General features: G+C 41.9%; 1 protein-coding gene across 2 annotated transcripts in view; it reads right to left on the bottom strand.

Annotated features, from left to right (window-relative positions):
* gdpd5b (glycerophosphodiester phosphodiesterase domain containing 5b) overlaps positions 1-9,421 on the bottom strand; it is a 167,248-nt gene extending 157,827 nt beyond the window's left edge. For both annotated transcript variants that reach the window (XR_014620488.1, XM_084328922.1), the window contains exon 1: positions 9,067-9,421. The gene's annotated coding sequence lies outside the window, so the exon portion shown is untranslated. The remainder of the gene's footprint in view (positions 1-9,066) is intronic.
* Between the last annotated feature and the right edge of the window lie 5,097 nt (positions 9,422-14,518).

Below are 14,518 nucleotides of genomic sequence, written 5' to 3'. Positions count from 1 at the left end.
AATAGGGCTCTACGCTAACCTTTTTCCCAAGGAGCACATGTGCTCCTAAATAAATTTTTTATAAATAAAATCCAAATAAAAATTTAGGAGCACACAAAGAAATTTAGGAGCACAGTGAAAATTGTTTAAGTAACAGAGTTTATTAACAAACTATTTATTACATGCATATTATACTGTGCGTGTGCATACTAAGGGCTAAACATCTGTGCAAATAGCACATACCACCAAAATCACAAATTGGCCCATGCCTACTAGACGCAAAGGATATCGGTTGTCAAGCTGCTTTTGTATGTTGTAGTCTTGTCACGATACCAACATTTTTACTTTGATACAGATAGGAAAGGCAATGGAATATATTATTAGATGACAGAACATGGAAAATTCTTTATACAATTATTTAATTCATTATAATTGAAACGCTATTGAATAATAGTTAATTAATAGTTAATACAATTATTCTGTTACAGCTACAACTGAGCTATAATTTATACATATAGCTACTGTCCATCAATGTCTTCCTTTTGAATTAAATAGGTTCAGGAGAGAGATGTAGAGAGGGAGAGGGAGCGAGAGCGAGACACACACAGATAGACAGATATTCTCAGCCCCCCTTTCCTCTGAGCGTTCCCAGAGATGGCTTACTATGTGTGTGTGTGCATGTGCGTGTGCAAACGGGAACGGGATACACATCTGTGCAATAGCACACACCACCAAAGTCACTGTCTGGCCCACAGTGTGCGTGTATGTGCGTGTGCTAACTTCGCTAATGTTATCCGCCTCAGTAACATTAGCTGCTTCGCCGGATTCCTCTTTCTCCTCGTCGGGCTTCATGGCTGGCTGAATTTTTTTGCGTTGTCTGATTTTGAATGTATAACTTGAAGTATGCCGGTACCGCGACTTTCTTTTCCAGCACGTACTGTGTTCTCATTTCCTTTCACTCGCATGAAACCAGCCGCGTCACCGCAGGAAACTCTACTGTGATTGGACGTTTATGGGCCTTGTGTTTCTGAACTATTAACAGCGGAGCGTTTGTAATCTTCACTCGCACACTGCAAGTAAATGATTTTTCCGGTTCGTACACACATTATTAGGGGCAAATACGAGGAAAATGCTCGCACTGTAGAGCATATATACAGTATAATTATATATATATAATTAGTAAACTGTCAGGGGCTTTTCTTGCCCCCCTTAACTGATTTTCGAGGGCATTTGGTAAATTTTTTAGGGCATTTTGCCCCAAGCCCCCGTTAATTTCGAACCCATAACCGATAGGGCATACATACCCTCATCTGCACCTTTGTTTACACTGTTTATTTTTTCTCATATTTTTATATTCAGATGTAATTTGAATGCCTATAGTCTTTCTACTATTACCCTGCCTAGTGCCTACCCATACCTGTACCTCCCCTCCCCCATGCTGCTATGACGCTGGAATTTCAAGGGGATCAATAAAGGTATATCTTATCTTATATGTGTGTGTATGTGTGTGTGCGCGCGCATGTGTGGATTACTGTTGCAGACACAGGTACATTCCATATTAAATTAGAACAGAGAATAATTTACCTAACTCCAACCTGCCCTCTTTTCTTGATCCTCCAATCACAACTGTTGCTTTCCAAAGTGATCGGAGGATCAAGAAAAGAGGGTTTGAGATGTCAGACCCTGGTCATTTATATTCTTTATAATTCAACCAACTTTCTAAAGCCTAAGCAGGAATGGCTATGCTTGACATGTTTTCAAGGTAACTTCCAAACTGTACACAATTACCATTAACAAAATACCCTCAGCTGAAATCTAAATGGTCTGAATGTCAAAGTGAAATGTATTTTTCTGACAAGACAATACGACTTCCACCGACATTACCTGTATTCTGATGGTGTCAGTTATCATCAACCGTCAACTAGGGCTGCACGATTTTGGGAAATAATTTAATTGCGATTTTTCTGACAGATATTGCGATTGCGATTAAATTTACGATTATAATTATATATTTTTTAAGCAGCCCCACAGAGGTTTATTGTAAAATGCAGCTTACATCTGGCCTACGTGGTGGGTCTTTTCAGGACACCGAGCCTGAAAATGTTTCTTTTTACCTGGGAATCGATACCGGTACCCAGCGGTACCTTTTTTTTCTGTACTTTACTCTCCCTCTCTGAAGTCTAAACTTCACAACACACAATCTAAACCCCCTTACCTCCCTCTCCCAAACCGATCTTGTATCTCAATGGGACTTCCTGGTTAAATTAAAAACAATTTAAAAATTTAAAAGCGAAAAAAAAGAATTTTGCGATTTGATAATTGCATCGTTCCAAATCGCGATTTCGATTTATAATCGATTAATCATTCAGCCCTACCGTCAACCGTCTAAAGAGTTGTAAAAAGACATGATACGGTTATCTTGTTGGGGGGGAAAAGGTAAAAAACATGATATTTTCATCAGTGTTTTGGCTGCAAACTGTCATTACCCAAGCCGTAAATGAGGATTGTATGCTTGTTAACACTTTGCCGCCCAACCACGTATAAACGGGTTTCGAATCCATGCGTTGTGGACAGAATCACGTATAAAGCCGTGGCAAGTTGTTATTGCTTTTATTTCATTTTAATAACCGGGTCAAGGTCGCGGATCGGCACTGCATATTCCCTAGTCTGTGAAATCGAGAACGTGCAATACCGGCCAGATCCTCTTAGGGGCGCCATCGCTCCACTGCAGTATGCCCTGTGGGCGAATGGATGACTTTTTTTTTTCTTTTCTTTCAATAGAGTATTTTAGTACCCGGATCCTGAACCAGCATCATGTACTGTGGATTACGTTTCGAATCGCAGATTTCACCATGGAATAAGGGGATTTATCATCAGCCAATGGATATATCGATCTACCAGATGCCGATCGATAACGGGGAAATGCTCGGGGGTATCTCACCGGCTCATGGTAAGATCTTTTTCACATAAATTACAGCCGGATCAGAGCTTGCTATGATACGCAACCAGCCGAGCAGCGTATGTGGCTAGTTACACGACCACTGTTATTGGTAATCAATAATAATCGACGTCCCCCGCCCCCCCCCCTTTGATGCATACATGCTTTGGGACAGTCCCGATGATATGCAGTTTGAGTTATTTCTTTAGCATATGTAAAACGGAAATGCTGTTGAAAATAACGTTAGCAGCTATTAGCCCTATAACTAGCCTTCCAGAAAATATACGAGACAAAATCCACTATAATGCTTATATTCACGGCGCTATAAAATGACAAGGGACGGTTTATGAACTCAATTGACAATGAGAATGGACAGATAGCAATACTATAAAGTAGGGCTGGGCGATATGGAAAAAAATCATATCGCGATAACGATATGATAATGTTATCATATTTCTCGATATCGATAATTATCGAATTGTTATACATTTAAAAAATAATAATAATTTAACAACGGATGTATGTTTATTTTGCAGCAATTCTTTGTCATTGCCGCCATCTTTAGTGTTACATCCCCTCACACTCCAGTTCTCAGGCTGCAGCTGGTTTAAAAGCGAAAGTAAACTGGCTTCTCTGCTAGTTTATTTTAGATCTTTTGGCGCTTTTTTGGTGGACAAACCAAACCATGTGACTGGAGTCTAGTTCTGCTAGCACACATAGCCTACTGTGTACAGACGGTTTCAAACTGTATTTTAAATTAGAAAGCAAACAAAATAAATGGAAAAGAGAAAAATAAATCTCAATTTGGTCAGTATTGTCATTTGGACAAGCAAAGCCATTACTTTAAGTTGCAGGCAAGAAAGACAAGTCTGTCCACTGTCTCTGGTTTTAAAACTGCCCTGTTGCAGGTCAAAAAAGAAATATATATAAAAAAAAAATACGATTTTTCGATTTCTTTTTATTTCGATATTCGATATCGATTATTAAAATATATCGCGATATTTATCGTTATCGTTATATCGCCCAGCCCTACTATAAAGTATAGATTTAGCTGTACAAAAAGACACCGGTCTGTTTACAAAAGCTGGTCCTCAACCACTATATTAGACGCATCCCAGCGGTCGCCAATGTGTTAAAGCGCCGCACAGCCGTGTATTGTAAACACAAGCACAGTCATTGCCAGGGGTGTGGGCTAAAAGGGTGAGATTTGCTTCTGTTGCTCTAGCTAATGTCAGACATTGACAAATATCTTTATAGTTAATATTACAGTTACTGTTGTTCGACATTCATGATTATTATTTTTGTTATATTATTATAATGGTAAGCATTAACTCAACCATTTTCTATTTTTCTCCCATCCCAATTTCGTATCATCCAATTCAACCCTCCCCTGTCTCGAACGCTGTTTCTTGCCTCCCACAAGCCGGCTGCAATGTGGACTAAGTCATACATAGCACGAGTCCCCTCCGATACTCGAGGTAACAGCAGTCGCATCTTTTCACCTGCGCGGCGCGATCTTTCAGCGTCAGGGGTCTGCGCTTTGGAGGGGCGCCGCCCCCATCGCTTCCTGATTCTACTGCGCAGGCGCACCAACCGACCTGTAGGAGTCGCTGTCGACAATGCCCGATCCCCACCCATCAGTTTCCCACCCCCTAATACTGCCAATGTGTATTAGTACAGACAACCAGCTAAACTGAAAGCAATGTGGAGCGCTGGGCTCGAACAGGCGAACCCAGCGTCTCCAGTATTCGTGGTGAGTGCCTTGCCCACTGCACCACGTAGCCGCCCTCGTTATTTCTTTTATTCAATATTTCTATTCATTACAGGCACACAGACTCGGGGTTAACATGGGGAATCATCCTGAGAATGCCAAAGTGCAATACCGGCCGCATCCTCCCAGGTGGCAGTATCGAGCACCCTTTGAAACCTTATATCTTGGCCTGTGCAACGTTCAAATGTCTCCGGGCGCACTTTTCTTTGTCAGGCGAGTCGAGCGGGTATCCCGATCACATTACTGTTGTGATAGATTATGTTGGCGACAAGATGGACACCAATACTTGGACTCGCGATCAGACAATTGGAATATTCTTTTTGGGGTACCTCCTAGTGAAGGTAAGGACTAAATTATACCAATCCTGCTTTGATCCAACCATGATTTCACCTCGATCGCAACGTGTGTGTGTGTAACGTTACTCCAGAACGGATGGCGTTGGTGAAACATAATACCCATTATATACATTTGATTTGGAAATAGTAGCGTGTCCAGGTGAGAAACGGCAACGCTTTTAGTGAAATTCACGTTTTGCTGCATATCGTCGTTTTCTGGGATTAGACAGGATCACTCTAAACCTATACATTCACCACGGTATAACACACAAACAAATTAGTTGATGTCAAATGGGCCATGGTATTGTATCCATAGCTATAATATATATATAATATATATATAGCCCTGCAAACTGCCACGTATTCCTCTCTTTTAGAGTGTTGGCGTGGTAGGAACAAACGATGCTCAAGTCAGTGGCGTCCAATGAGTTAAGATTCACAATAGACTAGTGTTGTCACGATACTGGAATTTCGACTTCGATACGATACCTTGAAAAGTATCAATATTATCGATATTTTCTATACTAAAAAAAATAAAAAAAATAATATATATATATATTGCTTTTGTTGCTGGTTGATTCTCCTCAGCTTCTCTCTGGTACTATAAGAGAAGATAAATATAACACTTTTAAAACCCTTTGTTTATCTTTAGATCACACATTTAAAAATAACTGTTCATAGGGCGGTCAGGTGGCGTAACGGAGATTGCGTTCGTCACCAACCTCCGGGGTTGTCACCAGCTTGGCTGGCCGTTCACACTAATACAATTGGCAGTATTAGAGGGTGGGAGAAGCTGGCGGGGTGGGTCCGGGTCGTTGTAAACAGTGACTCCTACAATTCGGTCGGGGCGCCTGCTAAGCGCGGATAGGATCTAAGTGGGATAGTGTGATCCTTCCACACGCTACGCCCTCTCAGTGAGAATCCGCGCTGCCAGGTGAAAAGAAGCGGTTGATTGGCTGGACAGTGGACGTGTGTCGGAGCCGGAGGAAGCACGTGGTAGCCTCCACTCTCCCAGACCGACTGTGGGGGGTAAGTGCGCAGCGACCAGGAAGGGGATTGGGAATTGGCATTATTTGGCTCACCCAAAGACCATGCTATGGTTCGCACACTGGGCGTCATCCCCACCATCCCACCACTTCTGATATTACCACTGCACCCCTGATTAGAAGAATGATTGGATTAGGCCACTGAGGAGCCCCAGCCCCTGGGCAAGAAAGTGCCATCGGTCTCCCCTGTCCCCCAGGAGACAGGCATAATGTTCATCCGTGAAGAACATTTTTCAAAGAACAGCTCTGGAATATTAATTTCTAGGGCTTTTTGAGGATATCTGACAGAATCGGGGCACCTATACTTTAAAAAAGTATTTTGGGGCCCCTTGCACTTGTGCTGTAAGTGGCATTTTCTGTTAGAATGTGTTAAATAGCTCTACATTCCAACAGCCATCATTGATATAGATTGTTTGGTCAGTAACATGGGTCTCCCAGGCCCTCCACTCTACAGTAAACAGCAAATGTATTGTCTGATATCCCTTCCCACTTTATGCAATCAGGAGAGAGAGCCCTCGATATTTTTACTTATTTCAAGAAATCTTGACAAGCCAAATTTGCTTACTGCACTGGTAGATTATTTTACTCTGGCACAGTTGCTTGAAACTAGATTTGATTTATCATTTTTGTCAGACCATTTTTGCAGTGTGGAGTTCTCTCTCCTGATTGGATAAAGTTGGAACGGGATACAAGAAAAAATAAATCTATTTACATGGGACTGGGAGACCCTATACTATATCAGTGATGGCTGTCACTGTCAGAATGTCTATTATTTTAACACGTAGACCACTTATTTGAACAAACAAAACAATACCACTTACAGCACCTTTAAAAGCATGCTTGTGTACAGAGGGTAAAACCTTGCAATGGTAGCCCCTTTGTGTAAACTCACTCCTAAGTTAAATAAACACCTCTTTGCCACCTTAATAGGATATTTTTCAGGTGGTGGAATGGACAAGACTGTGGTTAACATAGTGGTCACATGGTTCTGGTGAGCAGAGGGTTCTCTAGACCGTCCTAGAGGCTGTGCAAAGTGCCTGCTAGTACGTAGTGACCACTGTTGCAGTGCATGGGCACATATTCTAATTGAAATTGGCATGATGACGATATTAACACTTTGAGTGCCAACGACGAGATTTCTCGTTAGTTCATGCCAACCGTTGAGTGCCAGAGAGACGATAGATCTCGTTTTTGATCGTTATTTTTATTATTATCGATTTCCATTCATTTTTCATCAATCTAGCCTCACGTTACCAGTGGGGATCTGTCTGAACCCAAACAGGGAAAATACCGCCCCCTATCGTCTCTCCGGATGGTACTGCACCCCTTTGAATTGGATTGAATGAAACGCATGGAGAAAAAAAAGTCCTGCTTCCACATTTTACTTGTCAGACATGTAATCCGAGCCTACTGGAGTCATCGCCCACCATCAGAACAGCGGAAAATGTGTGTTTCCAGTACCCAGCGTTGGATCAATAAACGCGATCGATATTTGGAATGGCGATCAGGAATTGGAATAATCTTTTTGGAGAACATCTGATCTGAGGTAAAGAATCTATTTTACCAGTCTTGGGATAATCAGAGCTATTTTCACCTATATATCAGCGTGTGCCATATGTGTGTATGTGTGTGTCTGTGTGTGTGCGATCAGGAAATAAGATAATCGATTTTTCAGCCCGCTTCTATAGCGTGCATAAGTACACATATACTATCGATAATCTAGCGTTTATTTGAAAACGATTCATAAATAGGCCGAAAAATGACAACGTGTTTTGTAGGGGTGTAACGGTACACAAAAACCACGGTACGGTACGTACCTCGGTTTTGCAATCAAGGTACGGTACGGGTTTTCGGTACAGTGGGGGAAAGTTTGGCTTTCCATGTTCCACTCAGGGGTGATGTAGTGTGCAGTAACTAATTGTACTTGTTGTAGGGCTGTCAACGAATATTCTATATTGAAATTAATAATCAACGAAAAATAATAATAATTATATTAGATCGTTAAAAAAAATAAAAAGCCCCCGGTGGGCGGTCGTTAGTGGTTAACATACCATTGTATTCTTTCGGTAAGGTACACACTGAACCGGTTCGGTTCTGTACGGATACGTCTACCTTTACACCCCTAGTGTTTTGTGTATTCCAGTGTATTCCAGTAAAGGGCGATTATCACAGAATCTTCTGGAACTTTCAAGAAACGAGCGTTTTTCAAAATGGTATAAAACGGAAATGAACCGATTAAAAAACTATCCGTTTCGACAATGTTGACTGCAAACAAGTCATTGATAAGCGACGGACATATTATACACAGCCATAATTTAAGATATAGTTTATGCGTTCGCAAATATGAGAGCTCCATCATTGAAGTGGGTGGTGGCACGCGACGGGGTTCTGGGGCACCGGACCCGTGGCACTCAAAGTGTTAATATACACACACGGATCCTGGGGCTCTCGGGCACTCGGTGGTCTCAGACCCCGGGGAATTGTCCCGGTATGCCCGGTCAGTAATCCAGACATGGTTAGAAGTCATGGTCATAAAGGCATGCTCCCAGACAAGCATTGTGATAGGCTCGTCGTAGGAGTCTACTACTATAGTACAAATTAGAGACAGTAGACTAGACCAAAATCGGGGATATTATGAATTCATCCAAGTATGATGAGTCTGACACTTCGGTGAAGATAGGCAGCATTGAAGCTCAAACTCTTTGAGGCTATAATAGCCGACACCCTATAGCCTCCATGGGCGTGTCTGTTGTCTTGCTTGACTAAATGTTCAGCCTACACGTGAGACTAGAGCAGCATAAATAGAAATTACCTAGTTAGTAGGCGAGTGCAGCAAAGACACAGTCCGAAAAAACTAATGACATGCATTCCGGTGACAAAAAGATAAACTTGTTATTGTGTAGTCGACACGGAGGAGGGGGGAATCGAGAGCACAACTTTCAGCAAATGTCAAAACTATTTGGAAAAACCACTTGACAACCGAACCTGAACACTCACCTGCCTGATGGGGTCGCCTGCTACTTATGTCTTCTTTCAACGTCCTTCGGGCGGATAAGTGTCGGTATCTCGTCCCCTGACAAAAGTGCCCCCAAGGCAGCGACAAATGGGACAGTGTGTCAAAGGTGGTAACTAAGGTGGCTGCTGGCCAGCGAAATGTTGACAAATAATAATAACCGAACACTCGAGAGCAGAGAAGAAAAACGTCCGGATAGAGATGGTCACACGTCGGTCACTCACAACACTTTGAAGTTCTGTGACCCGGCGACTTTTATTAATCTTGTTCTACTTTGAGCACAGATTGTATTCCAGTGTTTTTTTTTAGATCCGCTGTTTTTTTAAGTCCTCTCTAGTAAAGCCTTGTCTGTCTGAGCAACGCTCGCACTCACACCGGGCGAGTCATTCAACCGAAAGACTAGTGGGAGGAGTCGAGTCCTATCCGCCCGCCCACTTGTACAGTGAGGGAGGGCGCGTCACCAAGCCACGCCCACCGGTACGGCGGGGCACGCGACGCTCCCTTTGTTCACGTGGGATCAACGCCGGCCAGAGAGCTCGATGATGATGACGTCCGAATCATTCACTTCATACATTTACAAGTCGTTCTGTCACGTGCTATTAGCACCCATCTCTCTCCCGTCTCCCCACACACGCACACACTACACACACACTCACTCCCTCTCTCTCTCTATACACAGTACACACTCGTCAGTCGTCACACTCACACACTGTCTCTCTCTCTATCTCTCTCTCTCTATCTCTCTCTCTCTCTCTCTCTCTCTCTCTCTCTCTCTCTCTCTCTCTCTCTCTCTCTCTCTCTCTCTCTCTCTCTTTCTCTACACACACACACACACACACACGTCACACACACACACGCACACACACACTATCTCTCTCTACACACACACAAGTGCAACTTACAGAGTTTTTACAGTGTCAGGTTTTTTCTTGGCAGAGGTGGCAGAGCCTAGGTAGAGTGATCACATTCTTCCTGTCTCATTCAGAGAATGAGGCCACTCAAGATGGCCTTATTTCAATGAACAACCCCATCTTTGTCCCTCTGCCCCTTAATCAGGACAAAGCTTTTTAATTTTACTTTGCAAATCATCGTTCCATCATTTCTGTCAAGACTATACTGTAAGAAAAAAAGCTGCAAGAAAACGGTAAATGTCTGGCGTCAATGGTTGCCAAATACTTACTGTCAAATTACAGTAAAATCAAATACATTTACAGATTACAACCTTCATTTAATGGTTAATATTTTGATAAAAGGTAATTTACTGTATTTGTATGGCATTTACACTTAAAGTAGAAAAACAAAAGTAATCTGTAAAATAATACAGTGAATTTCCTGTGAAAAAACATAATTCTTTTACAGAGCTATAGAGTCAATCGCGTCATTAGTTCATTTCATCAGGTATAAAGGATAAAGCCCTGAGCTGCTCCATATAGACAATGAATGGGAGGCTGATTTTGTGGACCCACAGAATGTTTGTTTGAGTTTTTATACCCAAATGAGCTTTAGTCTCTAGTAGTATTCTCAGTTCTGAAACAGAACATGTATCTGCACACAGCACATTTCCCTGGGTGAGGCAAAAAGCACAACAAGAATAACAAATCAATTAAAACACATACAACTTGATTGACAAAGGTTGGAGATCAAGGTTTTAAACTCTGCAACAGAGGGAAGAATCTCAAGCTTTAAGGACTGAGCTAGGGGCATCAGTCAAATGCAGATTTACCCTCTTCTGAGTAAACTCTGGGGACCAGACAGTCATTTGAATGGGTACCGGTTCCAAAATTCCATTCCAATAGACCATGGCAACAATAACGAGTATGAATTCTTAAATTGGGGGTATACCCCCAACATCTTTGGATTCAGTATATCACTTAGCCCATAGATGTATTACTGGCGATGCCATATAGTACCCGTCAGTCACCAATATATCACAAACTTGGGTGGGCTCTCTGTTTGAAAGACATGATAGACATTGTTATCTATTTATCTAGATAGCCCCCCCATTGGAAGGTTACCGCCCTGTGTATCACATCACTGTTAACCTGGTCTGTTCAGCTCTGTGAGACAAATCCTTCCCTGTGCGGGATTTGTTTGTAGTGCTCCCTGCTGTTCAGTTTGACTACACTGTTTAATGCTTTATTCTTCTGTAAAGCTGCTGTGCTTCTATCTCTTTTGCAGCCAGGACAATCCCCAAGAACCATACCACCAACGCTATTTGTACTGCCACGGACCACGGTCATTTATGCTGTTACAATATATGATTCAGATTCGTCAATCAGTACTTTACAGCAAAACATTTGTGAAATTCACTTTGTTGAGGTTCCTCCTCAACCATAGCAGCATCCAATAATCTAAATAAAATAAAGAGCAGAGGGGGGATGAATGAAATGAAAACCTTTACTTATTTCTCTGAAAGGTCATTAAGGGCAGGCCCTCGTTTACAACGTTGCAGAGAGAAAAGGATAAAAACAAAAATAAAAGTCAGATAAACTAAACAAACAAATCAGTTAACAATTGCATAAATGTTCGAACTAGGGATGTCCAGATACCACTTTTTTTAAGTACAACCACAAGTACTTACATTTGGGTACTTGTCGATACTGAGTACCGATATGAGTACTTAATAATAGGCCTATACTGTACAGTTCTAATAATGATTTTTCTTCTAATCAGATGTTCCTCACATTATGACTGTAACAAATGGGCTGTGCCTGTGGCCATGGACTGCCACCAGCAGCTGGAGAACTAACGGCTGCAGAACTTGAGAGCTATTAGGAATGTCTGACCACTCTTATCCACCAAAACCTGCACGGACTGCAACTTATGACGTGTATCATGCCAGTCAGGGTTCCTTGTGTATACTGCACCGTGTGTATACTGTTTACTTTTACTCTTACTCATAAAGTAAAGTAAACAAAAGAGCAATTTTTTTTATTGCCTATATTTATTGTAACGTATAATAGACCGATAGGGAATACAGACTCTCATCTGCACCTTTGTTTATTTACACCATTTATTTGTCTCATATTTCTATATTCAGAGTTAATTATATTGTTTACACTGTTTATTTCTTCTCATCATTTTTATATTCAGATCAAATTTGATGTCTTTCTACTATTACCCTGCCCATACCTATACCTCCTCTCCCCCATGCTGCTATGATGCCCGAATTTCCCCAAGGGGATCGATCAGTAAAGGAATATCTTATCTTAAATATACAACATGATGCTGTTGCTGACATTTTAAGTTAAAATAATGTAAATAATATAAAATAATATAAATATAATAACAATTTTAACATTCAATGTTGTGTTTTCCTGAACAAACTTGGCACTGAGTACTGTAGTAGTAGTATCGGAGTAGTTATGAGTACAAGTACATGGGCACAGTATTGGACATCCCTCGTTTTGACCTGCCTAAAAGGTATTGATCTTTAGGAGGCGTTTTAACCCTTTCATTACCACACTACAGACGGTAACCTTCTGTAGTGTGGTAGTGAAAGGGTTAACAATTTGTCGTGTGGCAGTGAAAGGGTTAACCTTCTGTATTGTGAATGAATGAATGAATGAAAACTTTATTTAACAGATTGCAGAATGGGTATAATACAGTACGGCTCAATACACACAATTGTTAAGGGGATGCAGACCAGAGAAAGACGTTTGTCTTGTTTACATCAGGGTCCCCCATTTTCATTTCATATTGACATTTATGACATACTCAACATACATGACATTTATGGCATAGGGACACTGTGATTTATTGTCACAGTGAAAGGGTTAACCCTTTGGTAGTGAAAGGGTTAAATTGTTCCATGAGTCCAGTGCACCAACACTAAGAGCAGTCCTTCCTAATTCAGTCTGTATCGGAGGTACTTGGAGCAATAGCCAGTCATACAGAGTGTACACAGAGAGCAGTGTTGTAGTCGAGTCACTAAATCTCGAGTCCGAGTCGAGTCTCGAGTCCCCAGTATTCGAGTCTGAGTCCAAGTCCGAGTCACCAAAGAAGAGCCAGAGTCGAGTCCCCATTACTCTAGTCCGAGCCCGAGTTCAAGTCATCAAGGTTGAGTCCACTCCACTCTGGCAGTCACTCAGGTCTACATTAATTAAACATAAATTACACGGCAGTCACCATTTCAAAGGGAGTTTATTTAAAAAAAAAAAAAAATTATTTATCAATTAACACGCCAGAGTCCTTGTCTGCACCTTCTGAGTCCGAATGCAGTCAATGCTCGAGTCCAAGTCCGAGTCATCAGTGCTCAAGTCCAAGTCGAGTTACAAGTCCTGAAAATCTGTCCAGGACTCGGACTTGAGTACTACAACACTGACACAGAGTACAACACCATGAGTTGCTTACAGTAGTGGTTTTCAAAGGGGGGTCCGGGGACCCCCAGGGGTCCCTGAGGGGGTACCATGGGGGTCACCAGCAAAATGGAAAATAATTTCGTCGCATTGATATTTTCTTCACTAGGTCATTACAGTGAGATAATTTACTGTATAATAATGAATGCTCTCTCCTCTGGTATTTTTTTTTTAACTCGAAAGGCAAGGTTTCATTTACAATCACGTTGAGTGTACAAATGTACATACAGGAAAAAAAAGGCATACTGTATAAAATCACACAGCATATAAATCATAAGACAACAAGCAAGGCAAGGCAAAAAGTAAGGATAACAAATCAATTAAAACACGTACAACTTGATTGACAAAGGTTGGAGATCAAACTTTGCAACAGAGGGGAGAATCTCAAGCGACCATTTGAGTTAATTCCATGAGCTAGAGCCTAGAGGGGCATCGTAATGAAGTGCAGATTTACCCTGTTCAGAGCACACTCCAGGCCAGGGACAACCTACAGTATAGACAGTTGTGGAATTCTGGATTAACACAGCAAATCCTTTCTCAGATGGGGGTCCCTGGTACATAATCTTGTGAAATGGGCGCCCCTGGACCAATTTGGGGGTCCTTGACATGTTTGAGAACCACTGGCTGACAGTACAGAGCAGAGCCACAGGAGTTGGAGGTTGGGGAGGTGGCGTGTGAAGCTGTGGCACAACACAGACCGCGGTGTACAGAGTGCATGGGCGTGGGGAGGTCTAATAGGATGACGGAGCCTCAGCTCTATAGCTGTCACGGCTCCATGCACGATTTAAAAGTGTCCAAACCCAGAACTCGCTTCGCCCGTTTTCCTCACGGTAACCATAAGGTCATCATCATAATGGGTGGTACAGCCTTCTGCTCACTTTCCATGCTTTAATCAAGTAGGCTATTATAATAATACCCACCGTTGGCGTGTCCTTGAACCAGACAACTGCTCCAGTGGAGCTACTCTGCGGCTAACGGCTTGTTGTGAGTGCCATGTAGTGGATGTGTCTGAACAACAGGGCATGACTAAAAGAGCATCCGTAGGTAAAAATAAATAAATAGATAAATAAATAAATAC

The sequence above is a fragment of the Notolepis coatsorum genome (assembly GCF_963971535.1).
Source record: "Notolepis coatsorum genome assembly, chromosome: 1".
NCBI classification, from domain to species: Eukaryota; Metazoa; Chordata; class Actinopteri; order Aulopiformes; family Paralepididae; genus Notolepis; species Notolepis coatsorum.
Note: the sequence above shows the minus strand (reverse complement) of the source record. Positions and strands in the feature narration are given on the sequence as shown.